Below are 19,213 nucleotides of genomic sequence, written 5' to 3'. Positions count from 1 at the left end.
ATTCAGCTTAAAAGCAAACCTACAGACCCTATCTTGTATGTAACCCGGGGACTGCCTGTAAAGTTAAAAAATTACACAAGAAAATCAAGAAAAAAAACACATATTTGGTATGGCTGAGTCCATAATATTCTGAACAATAAATCAGTAACATTATAACATTTCACAATGTTTTGAAAAACTTTGCAAAAATGTAGATTTTTCATAAAATCCTTTTACAAAAATGTGCCCAAGGGACTTCCAGTCCCGGCACTGATGGAAGCAACAGCGTAGTTCGCAGCTTCCGAACGCCTCCGCCGCACGGCAGCTCCCGCCCGCAACACTAGGACCGTTGCACACCTCGAACGGAGGTACAGACACAGCGCCACTAAGCCCGACGGTGTATGGAGCATTACCTGCTCCGTAGCGGCCAGAAGCCCCCTCAAACCCTGGGCATAACAGACAGTCCTGCACCCAAGTTGGCACCGAAGGAACCCAGTCACGCGCCAAAAGACCCGGGTGCTAGAATTCCAGGTACAAGACGCGCAACAGCCCACATCAATAGGAGATTGTAATAGTAGCAAAATAGCAGAAAAGAATGAAGGGGCCCTAAGAGATATAAACTATCAGCTATTGGCGAGCGAAGTGAGTAAATGCTTGGCGCAAGACTTGATAAATACCCTGACTTCTGCCATACAGTCCACAGTAGCAGAAGTGAAAGATCAGGTGGGGAAACAAGAGATACGCATAGGGGAGGTGGAAGAGAAATTAATAGATATTCAGCAGACGGCATCAGAGATGTCAGAGAGACAACAAAGCACGGATCAGCACCTGCACATGCTGTATGAATGGATTGAAGACCTCGAGAATAGGTCTTGACGCAGTAACCCGAGACTGGTAGGCCTCCGGGAAACCATCCCAGCGGCCAAGCTATATGAAATATACGAGGAGGATATGCCACGAGCCCTAAAACTGGGGGTACAGCGCATAGTGGAACGGGCCCATCGGGTGGCACCACCACCAAAGGCCCAGAGCGGGACACAGCCAGAAGGAAGGTAGCGGCAGGTGATAGCCAAATACCTGAACCATATTAGGACATGCTCCAGGCCTATAGGAATTTGCGCTTCCCGCTTTATATAAAGTGCTCTAAGGTGCTGCTTTTTCAGGACTTTTCTATTGAAGTTACCAGGAGACGCAAGCAGTTCAGCCCTGTCTGCTCAATGCTAGCGACACATAATTCACGCTTCCAACTTGCCTACCCGGCGATTCTTCGCTTCAGAACAAGAGACGGGGCCCAGCATGAGTTCATGGACCCACAGACGGCGGCTGCCTTTGTAGAACAGATGCCCAACGAAGATTTCTCCAGCTACATGAGACCATCGCGAGAGGGCAGTTCGGGAGGAGAAAATGAAGAAGCTCCCCAGCGAACATCAAGACAGGACTGGGGCTCCCCTTCAAGACAGAGAACATGGGACCCCGAAAAGGGATCGCACCAGAAGAGACCATTGAGGACTAACAGCAGGTATCAGGGGTTTGTAACCTGGAAAGGCACTTCGTGGAAATGAAGAATAGGGGCCTTAGAATGCAACAATACGAGAGAGGGGGTGTAGATATCGCATCAAGGTGGGAGGGAGAAGGGAGGGGAAGGGGGAGGGGTACCCAAAAAAAAAAATACATAAAATCCCCACAAAAAAAGGGGAGGGGGGTCTGCAAGATGCGAAGAATTAGTGGGATAAGGAACAGTAAGAGCGGCAATCCTGAAGGAAGCAGGGTAGAGGGGATATGGCGCAGCTAATCTAGTAAAATGTACCACAGGCGGAGGGAGGGAACTATGCAAGACGTCAGAAAAAAAGGAAGTCATTGGCTTGAAAGCATAGTCGAAGGAACTAAGCTAGGGTGAAGGGTTAATTTGGAGCGGGCATTGTGTCCTTTGTATTGTTAATATTGTTTTTTAAAAAAAAGTTGTTCCATACACGGTAAAATACGCAGAGGAGAAGATAGTGTTCTCTTTGGTAAGGGTTGCAGCCAATAGGGCTCAAAAGAGGTGTACTTCACCCCTAGAAAGTAGGTAGAACACAGCAACAGTATCTTATTCAATATGAGGGTGGTGTCGTGGAATGTGAAGGGGCTGTGGGCCCCGCAGAAAAGGATTATGGTCCTTCGTCATCTTAAAGTGTTGAAGTAGATATCGCTCTGTTACATTTGGGGACAGAAGATTTTTCTAGAATGTGTAAACTTTGGGTGGGGGAAGTGTACGGATCCCCTTCAGTAGACAGGAAGGCGGGAGTCCTCATTCTGATTAATAAGTCCCTGGCGCATAAGCTGGTGAGGGTGACAAGCGATGGGGAGGGGAGAATGGTAACAGTGCAAATCCAGTTGGCCACAGAAGTCCTAAGCATAACTAGTGTCTATGCCCCGAACACAGATCAAAACTCTTTTTTTCATACACTGAGAGACTCATTAAATGCTGACCTCACCTCCTGGAAAATAGTGGGGGGGAGACTTCAATGACGTAATGAACTCACAGGAAGACAGGGACAGAGGGGATAGGCCGAGGAGGGGGGATATGAGCAGGGCGACCCTGCTCTCTGAATTTCAAAAAGCAGTAGCACTCGAGGATATTTGGAGATTACACCATCCTCAGGAATGGGAATACACTCACTATTCACATCCGCACAACACATGGTCTAGAATAGATTATGTATTTATTTCCGACAGCCTACTGAGAAGAGTTCAAGTGACCTAGATAGAGGATATGGTGATCTCGGATCACTCTCTGGTTCAGATAGGGCACTGATTATCTATGGCGGTTTCCAACGTTTCTCGCTCATGATGAGGCCTTTGTAGTCCTGATGAAGGGTTGGTGGCTCGAGTTCATAGAGGGAAATGGAGTTCATGCGACAGATTCCTCACTGTACTGGGAGGCGGGCAAAATGTATTTGAGGGGCCGTATAATGGATTATGTCAAGGGGTTGAAAAAAAAGACCACAGAACAGTTTAAAAAAAACAGTGAGGCGGTACGTAAAGCCTACACAACCTTCTTGGGAGACTAAAGAAACATGGTTACGAGTGCAGAAGGAATACATGATATGGGCAGAAAGAAAGGAAAGCTTTGTCAGATCCCAGCTACAGCTGGACTTGCACAAGTTCGGGGACAAATCAGGGAAGTTGCTGGCAAACTTGGCGAAAGGCAGGACACCGAGGTCCCATATTCTGAAGCTCAAAGGCAGTAGGGGTTGTATACACACTGACCCAGGGAAGATCACCTCTTCATTGGGGGAATTTTATGCAGATCTCTACACCGACTCACCGGGGGAAGAGGCGAGTGGGATACAATTTCTATAGCAAGTAGAACTGCCCAAAATAACTCCAGACCAGCTGCTAGTACTAAACGCCCCTATTTCCGCGGAGGAGATCAATCAAAAACACAATCAAAAACTTACCGAATGGTAAAACGTCGGTCCGGACGGCTACCCGGGTGAATTTTATAAGGTCATGCAAGAGCAAGTGACTCCGGTACTTGCCAGCTTATTTACCAAATTGGAACAGGGAACACCCCTCTCAAGACACCTTAACACGGCGTACATCAAACTAATACCAAAGGAGGGGAAAAGTCCTGAAGACCCGGCCTCATACCGACCAATATCATCGATAAATGTTGATTTAAAACTAGCATCAAAAATTTTTGCAAATAGGTTGGCCGCGATACTGCCCTCACTAATAACGACAAACCAGGTAGGCTTTACCCAGGGATGCTCATCGGTCACTAATGTATGCAGGATTCTGGTGGCGTTAGTTGGACATGAGCTCTAGATTACCCCCGGGAAGGCTGGCGCCTGCCCTGGTCACTCTGGACGCAGAAAAGGCGTTTGATAACGTCTGCTGGAAGTGGCTAGGGCAGGTGCTTGATGCTATGGGCTTTGAGGGGTCCTTTCGAAAGTATCTGGGGGTGCTTTATCAAAATGTGTGGGCTAGGATACACACCCCAGGCTTCCTATCTAAGCCCTTTCCACTACAGAAGGGGTCGCGTCAGGGCTGCACCCTTTTGCCGCTTCTTTTTAACATCGCTCTGGAACCTATGGCGAGGTTACTGACTGGAACCCAACTTTTTGAAGGAATAGAGGTGGGCGATTTATCACTAAGGGCAGCATTGTTCGCAGATGACATTATACTGTTTATGGCGAACCCGCGAGCACAACTTCCAGAGCTTCTACAGGTGTTCTCTGACTTTGGGGAATTCTCAGATTACCGTATAAATAGGGAAAAATGTGAGATCCTCTTTTTGGGGGGAACAAACCAGCAGGGCACATGAGAGTCTGACATTGGGGGAATCCCGGTAGCAGCCTCTTGGATCACCTACCTAGGAATAAAGATAGGCAAAACCCCGGACTCCTTGTACCACCTAAACTACTCCCCCCTTTTCAGTAAGATAACACAGGAACTGCGGCAGTGGCAGACGTGGCCTCTGTCACTATTGGGGAGGAATCATCTGGTCATCCGCTGTTACTAAAACATAAGGACGTCCTTAGCCTAAATAAGGAGATTTCTCATTTTCTATGGCGGGGCAAAAGACCGCGGATTGGGTTTGCAAAACTCACCATGACTAAGGAACAGGGAGGAATGAACTTGCCGGACATAAGATGTTACAACTTGGCCTGCATGATGCGGCATATACTAGATTGGCTGAAAGACAGTAGCTATTATTCGGACACAAAGTTAGAATCAGACTGTTGCGCCCCCTGGGACCTCCGTACCTTGCTGCATGCCCCGATAGGCTCATTACCACCCGGGATCAAATCCCTAGTTATCCTCATGGACACCTTAGCGTCTTGGAAGGCGATCAGAAAGGCCTTTCATCTCCCGTGGAGGGTTTCTAAATACCTGCCATTGTGGAACCATTCTGGGTTTCCCCAAGGTCGCCAAAGTAGACTTTTTGTAGAATGGAGGGAAAAGGGAGTGCATACAGTGAAGGAGCTACTACATATGCAGGAACACAGATGGATGGTGAAACAGGAAACCATACAAAAATATGAACTGAGGGGAGATCAAAAATACAATTTGCGCAGGTAAAAATTTTTATCTAGAAAAAACCAGGGACATGACGTTGGAAGGGACAGACAATGACTTTGACCACATGTTGAAATTTCCTATTCAAACGGGGGAATCTCCATCCTATATCGCTTTCTTCGTAAAAAACTAGGAAGCAAGGAACTCACCTTCAACAGTTGGGGCAGACAACTTGGGGTGGAGGACATAGGGGAAAGAATTCTTAAGGGCTGGCAAGAGGTCAGGAACAATGTTCTTAACGAAAGATAGAGGGACACTCAATTCCTCATTATGCACAGAGCAATCTTCGCCTTTAACCTACCCCCATCCCCAGCATTCCCAGAGCGTAAAGTGGAATGTCTCAAGTGGTCAAGTCACTATAAAAAAGTACCCTCTTTAACATTTTGAATATTTGTACATGGTGGTTAAGGGTCATAACTGTCTGCACTGCTATTGTGTTGCACACCACCTTTTTGCGGATCAGTTGTACTAGGTTCCATGTGACACAAATTAGGGGGCGTACTGTCGTTCGGTCCGACTGATTCGGGCAGAGCGCTGTATTTAACTTGCAAATTATTAAAGGTGCACCACAAAAAAGATGGTGAACTCTATCGGGCCAGTGTGTGGAAGCGACAGATTCATGATTTCTGCCGCACGATCTTAGTGAAACGCTCCCAGCATTTTACACAGTGATAGAAATTTTAGTGCATTTTCCGACTTTCTAAGTAAATGTGCCCCAATATGTATACTCTTGGGAAAATGGTGCAAAAAAAAATGGCACTGTTATAGTGTAGCTGTAATTTTTTACAATATTATTGGGAATGATTTACTGTGTGTGTATTTATATATTTATTTATAGATATCCAATGTTTGTGTTTTTTACTTTAGATGATCACCATGAGGGGGAAATTTTACATTTTTTTTTTAAATAGAATTTTTTTTCTTTGACGTTTACCCCTTTAACTGGAGGATCTTTCAGAGTTCCAGTTACAGAGGAAAAAGACCCCCTATAGGGCTAATGTCTGATCAGAGCTGTACTGGGTCTGATCTAACTGAGCAACTCTGAATAACCCATGTGACGCCCAGGTTTATAGATGGCATTGAGTATAATTGTTTGGCTGATCATATCATAACATAACCCAACTATTTAGATGGAGTTGTTGTTATCCTTGGATTCTAAATTGAAACAAGACAGAAAGACAGAGAGGGAAAACAGCCAGCCACCACCCTGGGAGGAGGTTGTTAGGGAGATAGAAAAAGACAAAGGTGGAAATCCTGGGATCTGCCCTTTACAGGCTAAATATGACAATTCACAAATTGCCATACTACTGTAGTGTTAACAAACAGTTGAGTCAAGTTAATAGCTGTTATTCACAGTGACCTAGGAAGTCTAGCATTAGGCTAAGGTCAGTGAACAAAATACGGACAGAGCAAAACTTATTAAAATCACTTTATTACAGGTGGAAATAAATTTGCTTGTACAAAGGTTTTAAAATTAGGTAACTACAATCATAGATGAACAAAGAAAATACAAAAGATTCAGCTTTGTAAGAAAACCCATCTGGGGAAATGGCAAGCACGGCCCATGCTTCAATAATGTGTAGAGACAATTTACCCACAGTAAGGCCTTATGCACACAAACAGATATTTACGGCTGTGTGCCATGGGGTGAGGCCTCCCCATACAGAATAGGTGTTTGCTGTATAATGGACAATGTCTAAGAATTTTACCAAAATATGCCCCATCCTCCACTCCAGCAACTCTTCTCTGACAGTAGAAAGGATTATAATGGTCAGATACTGGGACTGATATCTCTGTAACCATGGGTGCAAAAAAGAAAATTCAAAGTGCTTCTAAATCTGTGTAGCAGCTTCTACATACTGTTAATCAACACTTCTGTGAGATAGTGAAACATAACCTTTAACCCCTTTCTGCAAACTAACATAAAAGTAGGTCATGTATGAAAAGGGGTGTTTGGAGATGGCTCAGAGGCTGAGCTCTCTCCAAAGAGGCTGGGTGTTTGCTGAATATTGCATGGCCCGCCATCTTACCACTCCCTGTGGTGTTATTGGGGAGGAACTATCCGCTCATGACAATCTGGAGTCTGTTGGAGACGCCAGGCTATGTAATTTCTGACCTAGACCAGATGGCACATTGTAACAGACCATCAGTAAATCCAGCATACACTGCATTGCAGCAGTATTGTAATACAGGCAGTCCCCGGGTTACATACAAGATAGGGTCTGTAGGTTTGTTCTTAAGTTGAATTTGTATGTAAGTCGGAACTTTATATTTTATCATTGTAATCCCTGACAGAACTTTTTTGGTCTCTGTGACAATTGGATTTTAAAAATTTGGGTTGGGTTGTCATAAGAATCAAGATTAACACTAAGGCTTCATTGCAGACACTTGTGACAACTGTTACAGCTGATTATTGTAGCCTAGGACTAAAGTACAATAAATTACCAATATCCAGAGGTCCGTTTGTAACTAGGGGTCGTATGTAAGTCAAGTGTTCTTAAGTAGGGGACCGCCTGTAAATGGTAGGAATGATCAGACCCCCTAATGTTAAAAAAAATAATTAAAAAACCCTAAAAGTTCAAGTCACAACCCTTTCCCTAGGCCAAATATAAAAATAAACAAAAATCATAAACATTTTAGGTATCGCCACATTCCAAAAGTATGTATGATGTATCAATATGAAGGTATTCATCAGAATATGGCAAAATTAAGACATTTTTTTCAAACATAGGGTTTTCATTTTTTGGTATCCCCATAATCGCACCTTCCCATAGAGTGAAGGGGAGATGTCATTTGGATTGTACAGTGAATGCCGTTAAAACTGGTCCCACAAACAGATGGTGCTAAAGCATGATTTGGAAAATTAAATACTGTCAATAGGAAGTACAATTTTTTACACAGAAAAAAGTCCTTATAAAGCTCTGTATACAGAAACATACAAAATTTATAAAATTTAAAGAAGGAACAAAGTATGGAAAAGCAAAAACAAAAAAGGCAGGAAGTGGTTAATGTTATTTGCCTTAAAGGGGTATTTCCACAAAGAAACATTTTTAAAATATACCCAGGATAACAAAATAACACATTCTCTAATTCACTGTTACTAACAAAAATACAGCATTTCACAGATATAAGTCCAATCTGTCTCTATCAGTTCTGGTGTACACAATTTCAGTTGCCCCTGGTTTCCAACTTTTTTATCATGCAAACTTTTATAAAAAATACTGACGCGGACACAATAATATATATGGGCCACTGTGTTCAGTTTGCTGGTTCTTACTGGTTTATCTATGTAATTACAGAGGTAAGTTACTCAGCATGTGTAAACACCCTCACTGGACACATTTAGCTGGACATTCTTAAATTAAGTGAAAAAATACAAAATGAAAGCAAACCATTTATTAAACAGCATTACATAGAAGAACATTTTTATAATTCTATATTGATGTGAATGGTGTGATCTAACTATCCCTTAAACTGATAAATTCATAATCTTGTAAGTTATATTGCCTTTACTGATAATTATTTGAAAACGGAAGAGCATAACTAATGTCATAACATAATGGTTGCAGTGTCAATGACCCTGTAGGGGTCAATGATAAGTACTGTATAGGATCTTCAAACATATGACCTTTGGACTAAAAGCCCATTGTACAATTACTACCATAAAATTCAATTAAAGGGAAATTGTCGCCAGAGAACCTTTTTATTAGCAGGGGATTGGTTCCTACTGTTACAGTAATGTGTAATCCAAATATGTTTTTAAAAAAGCTCTGATTTCTATGTTTTTTTATAAATAAATTAAATAAACTAAATTAAACTTTACTTGACTCCCTGCAAGCTGTTATATGCAAGTCCCAGGGGTGTGTTGGCAAATCCTCTTCTCCTGAGGTAAATGCTCCTTCTTGCTCAACTCAATAATCTGTCCTCCCTCCTCCTGCTAACTGTCCTCTGCTAAAAAGGCCCTCTGGTGAAAGGTTCCCTTTAAATGCAATGTTACCATTTGATTATTACTTTTCACAAATTTTTCATGTTCACAAAACATTACCATTTCACTTTCAGATTTTTCAGTCTGCTAGACTTTCTCTTAAGTCCACAGACTGATTATGTTAACCTTCACCTCAGAAGCATTTACATTACTTATGGTGAAATAAAAATCATTATTTTGCATTCACCTGTATTCTACAGTACTTATACAGGTTACAACGATTTAGGAAAATATCTAAAGGTGAACACATGGATCCAACATTGGATTTACTTTAATAAGTACACTCATTGTACATCATACTGATATTCAGCATACAGCATCTCTACTATTCTACACACATACACCCATTTATACATTCATGCACACACTTTTAACCCGTTTCTGACATTGGATGTAGTACTATGTCATGGTTTTCAGGGACTTGCCGCATTGTGAAGTAGTACTACGTCCCACTTTTGACACCAGCTGCTGAAGAGAGCTGGTGCCAGAAGCTCCGGGTGTCAGCTGTATATTACAGCCGACACACGCCACTAGCAAATTGGAGATTCCAGGCATGAAAGGTGCATGCTTATTGATTTGGACCCCCGCCCCCCGCGGCGCTTACCAGTGGGGTCCCCTGCTCCGATGGCATCCCCAGGTCTGCCAGTTCCCTTGGGGATGTGTGATCTTCCTCGGGAGCCGGGTCCTGCCTCCTGGCATGCGCAGCAAATATACTCGAATATAAGCCCGAGTATAATCCGAGACCCCCGATTTTAACACAAAAAACTATAAAAGCCTATTGACTCGAGTATAAGCCGAGGGTGAGAAATGCATTGGTCACAACCTCCCCAGTATATAGCCAGCCCCTGTAGTAAAAAGCCTGCCAGCCCCTGTAGTGTATTGCCTGCCAGCCCCTATAGTATATAGCCTGAAGCCCCTTACCCCCAGTATATAGCCTGCAGCCCCTGCCCCAATATAAAGCGAGCAGCTGATGTCACAATCCCTGTGACGGACAGCGTGGGGACACAGAGCCGATGCCAGAGCATCACTATATGGATGAGGACCTGCCGGGGGGGGGGGGGGGTCGGAAGCTAAGTACACTGTTTTCTTGACTCGAGTATAAGCCGAGGTGAGGCTTTTCAGCACATGTTTTGTGCTGAAAAACTCAGCTTATATGCAAGTATAAAAAGTAAATGAGATTTTCTCTATTAGTTTTTCTTCAGTAAAATTCTAAAAATATATAAAAAACTATATAAATGAGTTATCACCGTAATTGTAGTGATCTATAGAATAAAGATAATATGTTATTTTTATGGTATGGTGTATGGCCCCAAAAAACATACAAAAAGAAAGGATGCCAAAATTGTCAATTTTCTTTTCCTCAATGCACTCAAGAGTTAATAAAATCTTGTCAATAAGCTAATGACCCACTAAAATGAAGTATTTGTAATGTGCATCTCATGTTGCAGCAAATAAGCCCTTATTTGTACAAATTGCCAATAAAATAAAGATTGTATAGCCAATAAGTATCAATGCAAATTAGCTCTGAATGGCGCAGCTCCCCTTTAATACCCTGGCGTGTGCCCATACAGCAGGTTACCACCACATATGGGATATTGTTATACTCGGGAGAGATTGGTTATCAAACTTTGCAGAGCATTTTGGTATTTTATCCACTGAGAACACATTTTTTTGAAAAACACATTCACTTAGCCAAAAAAAAATGAAATATTAAAATTGCACACGATTTTGTTTTAACCCATGTAAAACATTAAAAGGGTTAACAACAAACTTCATAAACATTGTTTCACATATGTTGAAGGGTGTAGTTTGTATAATGTAGCAATTTATGGAGTTTAACTATTATTTAGGCCTCTCAAAGTGACCTGAAATCTGAGCAGGTCCCTCCATAGCAGTATTTTTCATTTTTAATGTTCAAAGCAAATACAAAGAGTCTTGAGAAAACAATTTTAAAATAGAGCAGATTTGAGAAAATGGGCAGTGTCAGGAAGGTTAAAGTGGCTTCGGCAGTAAGGGGTTAAGCACTGATATATACATTTATACACTTACATAATGTAAGTCTTCTCAGGTGTGCAGCCGGTGACCTAATGAAGGTCCCTGGGTCTTCCATCTGCATAACAATATGTTGCAGTGAATTAGAAGTGTCAGCCTATGCATCTGACAGGCAGCCCATGGCTGGACCTAGCAGGCATGTGCCAATGGCAGACCCGGGGACCTAATGAAGCCTATACAGCTAAGAGGATGGCACCCCACGATCGCATCGTAATCTAACGATTGGGATCTAACGCGGTAACAGCCAGATCGAACCCGTCATAAGTCTGCCGGGGCCGTGTCTAAGGCCCCTTAGTGACCGACGTAGAAACCCGTATGAGAGGTCACTAAGGGGTTAATGTGGAATTGAAAAATTTGAAATTAATTTTCTAGGAATGTGGAACTTATTCAGACACTGGAAAAACCAAGTTGTGTGGGATCCATGCTTTGTTTATTTTAATAAATATTAGGATTTCCATGCTGGTTGTAGTGAGAAGAATCCTCTAATCAGTGATGACAGCACCGGTGGCGCTAAACACACACACTGACAGCACACCCATGTTGCCCTGAGGCATGGACAAGCTGCCCTCAGTGAGATTTGTTTCCTCCTCTGCATCTCCCCAGCCACGCTGCAGTGACATCCATAAGCTGCTTTTGTAGTCACCCAACTCCTTACAGGTCCATGTTTTGTTTTAACACTGTGTAATCAAAGCTGTGTGATGCTAACAAGCCAGGCACCTGTGTGACATCACATAACCATGGCTTGTTTATTAGGGAAAAGTTAACTGTTAAATGGTAAATAATAATAAATAATAATAATTCTATATTTATATAGCGCACACAGATTATGCAGCGCTGCACAAAGCATGTCAAATTGGTCCTTTTATATACTATACTTCTGACTTTTTGATCGCTTTCTATTACATATTTTTAAGAGTAGGAAGCACTTAAATTGCAATATTTAATAGATTTTTAAATTTATATTTTTAATACCCTTCACAATACGGGTATAATAATGCATCATGTGCTTGGTCAAGGTCTCTACGGACGCGACAATACCAAGTTTGTGCAGGGGCTTATTGTATTTTTTAGCAAAAAATATAATTATATATAGGGAAATGAGTGATTTTTGAGGTTTTATTTTTATTTATCGTTAACTTTTTTTTACTGTCCTACTAGGGGACTTACACTAGAGATACTTGATCCCTTTTAGTAGTTTACTAGTTCTGTACTGCAATATATTGTATCTGTCAGCATTTTACTACCCTGTCTTGGACCTCCAACTGCAATGACAAACCCCCAACACCATGCGATAGCGCTGCAGTTGGCAGGGGGAATGACAGAGGAAATACTAAAAAAGTCTAAATCCCTAAAAAAGTCTGCTTTAACCTCAGCCCCAGTTCTCACACAACATGATGAAGAGATGCCTCCTCAGTAGGAGCTGGGGCGGTGCTCACCCAGCAAGGGCCTAAAAGTCGAACTCTCACTTTTTCTCTAAGACTTTTTCCTCCACAGAGAGGAATTACTCCATAGGGAAACTAAAACTATTCGCGATAAAAACTGCCTTAGAAGAGTGGCACTATCTCCTGGAGGAAGCTCATTTTCCAGTCTGCATTTACACAGATCACAAGAACCTCTTCTATCTCCAGAATGCTCAGCGACTCAATCCGCGACAAGCTTGCTGATCATTCTTTTTTTTCCATTTCAATTTCCTTATCCACCTTCGTCCGGCTGAAAAGAACATCAAGGCTGATGCTCTCTCTCGCCTCGGATGTCATTGGGGATGAACCAGCTCCTCGGCATTTCATTCCTGCTGAGCGACTGGTTTTGGCGCTCCTGTGGACCTTCGGCAGCTACCTCCTGGAAAGGCCTATGTCCGACCTGCTCTTCGAAAGAGGATTCTGACTTGTGGACATTGCTCACAGGTGGCTGGGCACCGTGGGGTGCCCTCATTTTCCATTTCTATTGGTGGCCAGATCTGGTCAATAATGTACGGGACTTTGTGGGTTCCTGTGCTTCCTGTCCCCAAAATAAGTCATTTCGTCTCAAACCTGCTGGTCTTCTTCAGCCGTTGCTGATACCCAGCTGCCTGTGGACTCACGTGGCTATGGAATTTATTACAGATCTTCCACCTTCCTCTGGTAAAACCGTCATCTGGGTGGTTACTGACTGTTTTTTCAGCAATCTCAGTTTCATTTTATTCCTTTGCCATGTCTGCCGTCTGTTCCATGTCTTGCCAGGTTGTTCTTCCTTCACGTCTTCTGGCTTCATGGAATTCCTCTAGACATTGTTTCTGGCTGGGGGTTTCAGTTTGTTTCTATGTTCTGGCGATTTCTGTGCAGCCAGCTACAGGAGAAAGTGGACTTTTTCTGCCGCAGTCTAATGGACAAGTGGAAAGAGTTAACCAGACTCTGGGCTGCTATCTCTGCCATTTTGTTTCTGTCCGTCAGGATGACTCGTCCACTCTGTTGCCATGGACGGAGTTTTCTGGACTCAGCATCTGCCGACTCTGCTCTAGTCTTCATCAATTATGGACTGCACCAACACCCTCCTGAATTGGTTCAGGATCTGAAGTCCATTTGGGAGCAGACTCGTCTTTCCTTGCTACAGGCTATTGCTCGAACCAAGGTCCAGGCCGACAAGAAACGCAGGCCTCCTCCTTTTTTATCTCCAGGTGGCCAAGTCTTGTTATCTCTTGGGTATGTCCGGCTAAAGGTCTCTGGCTACAAACTTGCTCTACTCTTCCTGGGTCCTTTCGAGGTGCTGAGGCGCATCAATCCTGTGTTGGGTGAACACCCATCTTTTGATCCCTTTTTTCGAGTCTGTGGTACTTAGTACTCTTATGTATGGGGCTTGTGCATGGGGCCCGTGTCTGTCTGCCCAGGACCAATGCAAATGCAGGAAGATCCTTAAAATAGCGAGCATCATTGGTGTGAAAATGGAGCACTGGGAGGCCAGGCTGCGTCGTTGCGTGCTCAAAAAACTGGCTAGAATATTGTCAGATCCTTCACATCCTTCATTTAGCCTACTTGAAGGGCAATGAAGCAGTTTTAGCGGCAGACTAAAAGAAATCAGGTGCAGGACTGACAGATATAAAAAATCATTCGTGCCAAGTTCTATCCATCTGTTCAATACGAATAAGGGGCCGAAGATAGCTTTGAGTGGTGAAAAATTTCCGGGTCTCTTAGATCTCTTAGATCAGTAAACTTTGAGTTTGTTTCTTATTGTGTATATTTTAGTAGTTTTTATTCAATGTATGTTGTATGGCCGTAGTAGTTTTGTAATGTTTTTAAAATGTGTCCGTTGGAGGATAATAAAATTGTTTATTATTATTTTTTATTATAAGCTGTGCCTTCCTCCGACCATGCGCATCCCGAACTCGGTGAGAAGTAAGCGGTTCTTCTTGGTTGACTGGAAGGGGTTTGGGCCTGAGGAGAGATCTGGAGAGCCCGAGGACAATATCCTGGACCTTGACCTTCTGCAAAGGTTCCTCCAGATAAAGAAGAATGGAAGGCCAAAGGGGGGTGCTGTCATGGGTGTTACTGCCACCGGTGCTCCTCTGTGCTCACCAGGACCCCCAATGGCTCACTCACCTCACTTGATCCAGCGCTGGCTACAGCAGTATGCCGCTATTTGCCACTGGCCAGCTGCCCATTCTGTTTTATTCCAGCCCCTTCCAGTGTCCGCTGCCAGATCTTTATGCCTCATGCCTTAGTGAAAACCTTCTCCCTATGTTTAGTGATTATTTGGTGAATTCCTGTTGTGACCCTGGTTCTGTTCCTGACTACGTTCCTTTGCTGCCTGCCCTGAGCTAGTGCTACGTTCACGATTCTGATCCTGTGCTGCCTGTCCTGACCTCCTGCCTGTCACTGACTATGATTCTGTTCAACTCTAGTGAAAACCTGGTACCACTTAGACTCCAGTCCTAGGAGTTGGCTTACGTCATCCTCTGGCGTTGGTCTGGTATGTCCCCTACTCCTGGAGCCAGACACTGTCCCTCTTATAACTTGGGAACACTTTAACATATCCAAGTGTTTTTAAAATAGTTTTCTTGTGACACATTGTAAAGCATGTTAGTTGAAAAAGTTAAGTGATAAGTTTTGCATTTCATTCTGAAAAAAAAAATTGGTAATAATCCAGAAAAATTCTTCATTTTCAAAGTCTGAAATGTTTTGCTTTTAAGATGAATAGTCAGACCAACCAAATAGCTTGATTGTTAACATTTCCAGAATATCTGCTTTATGTTTATGTACTCTCATTTTTCTAGGATGCTACTATAATTAGAACTTTAAGTGCAATTTTTCACATATTCATGAAAATTGCCATGACTCATGTTTGAGGGAGAAATTTGACAAACCAAAACAATATTAAAACCCTAATATTGACCCCACTATAGAAACTACATATCTCTACGTATGTAAAACAACTTTTACAAAGTCTGTTATAACCCTTTAAGTGTTTAACAGGGTTTCAAACAAAATGGAAGTGAGATTTAGAAAACATTTTTGGAATATACATTCATTTGGGCCAAAATTACATTTTGACAATGGATTAAATGATTAAATTATCTGCAAAGTTTGATGACCATTTTGTATTGCCAAATTGTACAGGCTATAAAATTTTTCTTATTTTTGGTAATGCGAACATATGACAGCTTATTATTTGCGGGATGTATACACTGTATAGATAATTCATTTTGGGGAGCCTATAACACACACACATTATTATTAAAAAATAATAAAATCAAAACTTGGCTAGCTGCTTCCTCTTCTGGTCATGCTGCTCCTCTTCTGCCTCTACTGCCCTCTCTTCCATAGGTACACGCAGGCAAGCATGGTGCTGTCATCATGGACACCTGGGTCATAGAGAGACTGCCAGCAGAGAGCTCTGCTGGTGGCCTCTGTAAGATGAAGTCCTTTTTGAGGTGGTGATGACACCACTGACGCCAGCATCATTTACTCCTGAAGTGCTGAAGAGAGCCCGCACTTACCTCAGGCTGATGTGGACCCACCCAGCACTGCACACCGATCATTATGCCCCTCTTCATGAGCTGTACAGGTGGTCCCCTACTTAAGAACACTCGACTTACATACGACCCCTAGTTACAAACGGACCTCTGGATGTTGGTAATTTACTGTACTTTAGCCTTAGGCTACAATAATCAGCTATATCAGTTATAACAGATGTCTGTAATGAAGCTTTATTGTTAATCTTGATTCTTATAACAACCCAACATTTTTAAAATCCAATTGTCACAGAGACCAAAAAAGTTCTGGCTGGGATTACAATGATAAAATATACATTTCCGACTTACATACAAATTCAACTTAAGAACAAACTACAGACCCTATCTTGTATGTAACCCGGGGACTGCCTGTATTTTTAATGTATCTTTCAGGTCAGAGAAAAATTGAGCATGTTCTTCTACCCAGGGCTGATTTAACCTTTTTGCTCCGAGAGACAAAATTTCAAGTGGTATGAATTTCGTAAAATATAGTCCCCTGGCTATTGAAATATTCGCTGGTATAAACGACCATTGCAATGATAATTATTAGGGAAGGGGGGAGAAGATGGGAAAGAAGTGAGTACATAAAATATAGCTTTTACTAAATAAACAATAAAACAGAACAAACTATGTTCTCCGCATTTATACCAAAAAATACCACAGCAGTATAATGTCACCTGGATAACAGCAAGTAACACTCACTACATAACTGCCCACTGGATCCCACATATAACACCCACTTGACTATTATATGTATGTAGAAAGGCACAAGGTGTTGTGGTGGATGGTAGATACGTGTCACCGTGGTGCCTGGCCTCGGTGAAGTAAAAACCAGTATTGCTGGCAGGGTCGGACTGGCCCACCGGAGGGCCGGTGGATCCTCCGGTGGGACCTCGTTACCGCCACTACGGCAGGGGCCCCCATACCCATCCGAGGCACCTGCCTGCTGGGTCGGATTGGCCCATAGTGGGCCCCCGGTACGTCCGCTACGGCAGGGGCCTCCATCCCCACCTGAGGCCCCTGCCAGTGCGTGACAGTACCGGTACTCGATGCGGCCGTAAGTGGCCACTCGAGTACCGTCTTTAATGTTGTGCACGGCGCTTTGACGCGCATTGTGCGTGCGACGCGGACGTTTTTTTTGCCGGCACGCGCCGCACTGTGACCCCTGATGCGCGGCAGCGTCATGATATACTCACGCTGCCGTGCCTCTTGTTCCTGTCGGTCGCGCTGTAGCGGGGAGAAGAGAAGAAGAGGACGCGGGAGCGCTGCTAAAGGTAACTGAGTTTTGTTATTTTCACTAATTGCAGGAATATATACATATATTAAAGGGGCCCCTAGAATGTTATATATAATAATGGGAGTGGTTGCAGGAATATATATAATTAATGGGCACTAGAAGACTATATGTAATAAGGGGGGGGGAGGGGGATATGCAGGATAGGAGTAGTAGTGCTGTGCCCAGACATACAGAATAAGTGTAGTAATAGTGTGCTGTGTCCATATATACAGGGTAGGAGTAGTAGTGCTGTGCCCATATATACAGGGTAGGAGTAGTAGTGCTGTGCTGTGCCCATATATACAGGCAAGGAGTAGTAGTACTGTGTCCATATATACAGGATAGGTGTAGTAGTACGGTGTCTATATATACAGGAAAGGAGTAGTAGTACTGTGCTGTGCCTATATATACAGGATAGGAGTAGTAGTACTGTGCTGTGCCCATATATACTGTACAGGATAGGAGTAGTAGTACTGTGCTGTGCTCATATATACTGGAAAGGAGTAGTAGTACTGTGCTGTGTCCATAAATACTGGAAAGGAGTAGTAGTACAGTGCTGTGCCCATATATACAGGATAGGAGTAGAAGTAGTGTGCTATGTCTATATATACAGGATAGAGTAGTACCGTGCTCTGCCCATATACACATGATAGGAGTAGTAGTGTGCTGTGTCCATGTATACAGGGTAGGAGTAGTAGTACTGTGCTGTGCCATATATACAGGATAGTAGTGGTACTTAGCTATGCCCATATATAGAGGAAAGGAGTAGTAGTACTGTGCTGTGTCTATATATACAGGATAGGAGTAGTAGTACTGTGCTGTCCCCATATATACAGGATAGGAGTAGTACTAGCACAGTGTGGGGCATTGTTATTCAGGTGACATTATGCTGTAGTGACGGTGATATTTTTTGTTGCACAGTGTGGAGATGTGCCTCACAGAGATGTAGATATCTGATGGAAAATTCTCCAGTGATAAGAAAATAAAGGGAGAAGTCGTCCTGGAGTTCAGTACCCAAAGGAGAAGACGTGTGACATGTGAGGTACTGAATCCCACTTCTGAGTCTTATAACTGTAATTACTGACTATCTAGACTATTTTTATAATGTCAGTGCCTAGTCTTATGTGCTGAAGAGAAGAGGATGTTAAGGGTTATAGTTAGTTATTCTTATTGGTAAGTTAGTGCTAAGCACAATTCAGCCACTGTGAACTATGAAATGGGGAATATTTCTAGGTAGCAGTATGGTGGGCCCCCAAAATCAATTCCTCTGGTGGGCCCCAGCCACCCCAGTCCGACCCTGATTGCTGGTATCAGCAGCGTTCGGCCACTGACACTTTTGTTATTTTAGCATAGTTGCAATGCAGCTGATCTGGGACGGGTTTTTTCTGGAGCAGTCACAGTGCTGGGTGGGATGGCTGCTCCCACGTTCCAGGCCAGGGCTTGCAGCCCTATGTAAAGCCACCTGTGTCAGGAGAAGGGGGGTGGTTCCCTACCTGTGTGTAGCTGAGTGGAACACAGGGAATAGCAAAGCCAGAGCTGGGCCTTGCTGTGTGGGGAAGTCTGAGGACTGAAAAGGTGCTCCTAACCCAGGAGGGTGAAGTACGGTACTGTGCCTTTGAATGTGAACTGTGTTTGATAACATGAACTGAGATTTATCATATGGACTATGCATTTTGTTTTGCCTGTTGGAGCAAGCTCTTTTGTCTGCCCCTAGCTCCTGAGGAACCCCATTAATTACCATTACATTCGTAAAAGCACCTTTTAGAGCTTCATCTTGAAGTTGGGCCGTCCCAAACTTACCCCTAGACACCTCCAGGTCTGGGACAGTATCTTCAACAGTTAACTCTTCCTCCCTGTCCCCCAACATGACAGA

At 43.2% G+C, this 19,213-nt stretch overlaps 1 long non-coding RNA gene across 1 annotated transcript in view; it reads left to right on the top strand.

Annotated features, from left to right (window-relative positions):
- Positions 1-18,376, top strand: part of LOC140129063 (uncharacterized) — a 46,703-nt gene extending 28,327 nt beyond the window's left edge. Inside the window, exon 3 of the long non-coding RNA XR_011855285.1 lies at positions 18,262-18,376. This is a non-coding gene — a long non-coding RNA (uncharacterized lncRNA). The remainder of the gene's footprint in view (positions 1-18,261) is intronic.
- The last annotated feature ends 837 nt before the right edge of the window (positions 18,377-19,213 follow it).

The sequence above is a fragment of the Engystomops pustulosus genome, chromosome 4, assembly GCF_040894005.1.
Source record: "Engystomops pustulosus chromosome 4, aEngPut4.maternal, whole genome shotgun sequence".
Classification (NCBI taxonomy): Eukaryota; Metazoa; Chordata; class Amphibia; order Anura; family Leptodactylidae; genus Engystomops; species Engystomops pustulosus.
Note: the sequence above shows the minus strand (reverse complement) of the source record. Positions and strands in the feature narration are given on the sequence as shown.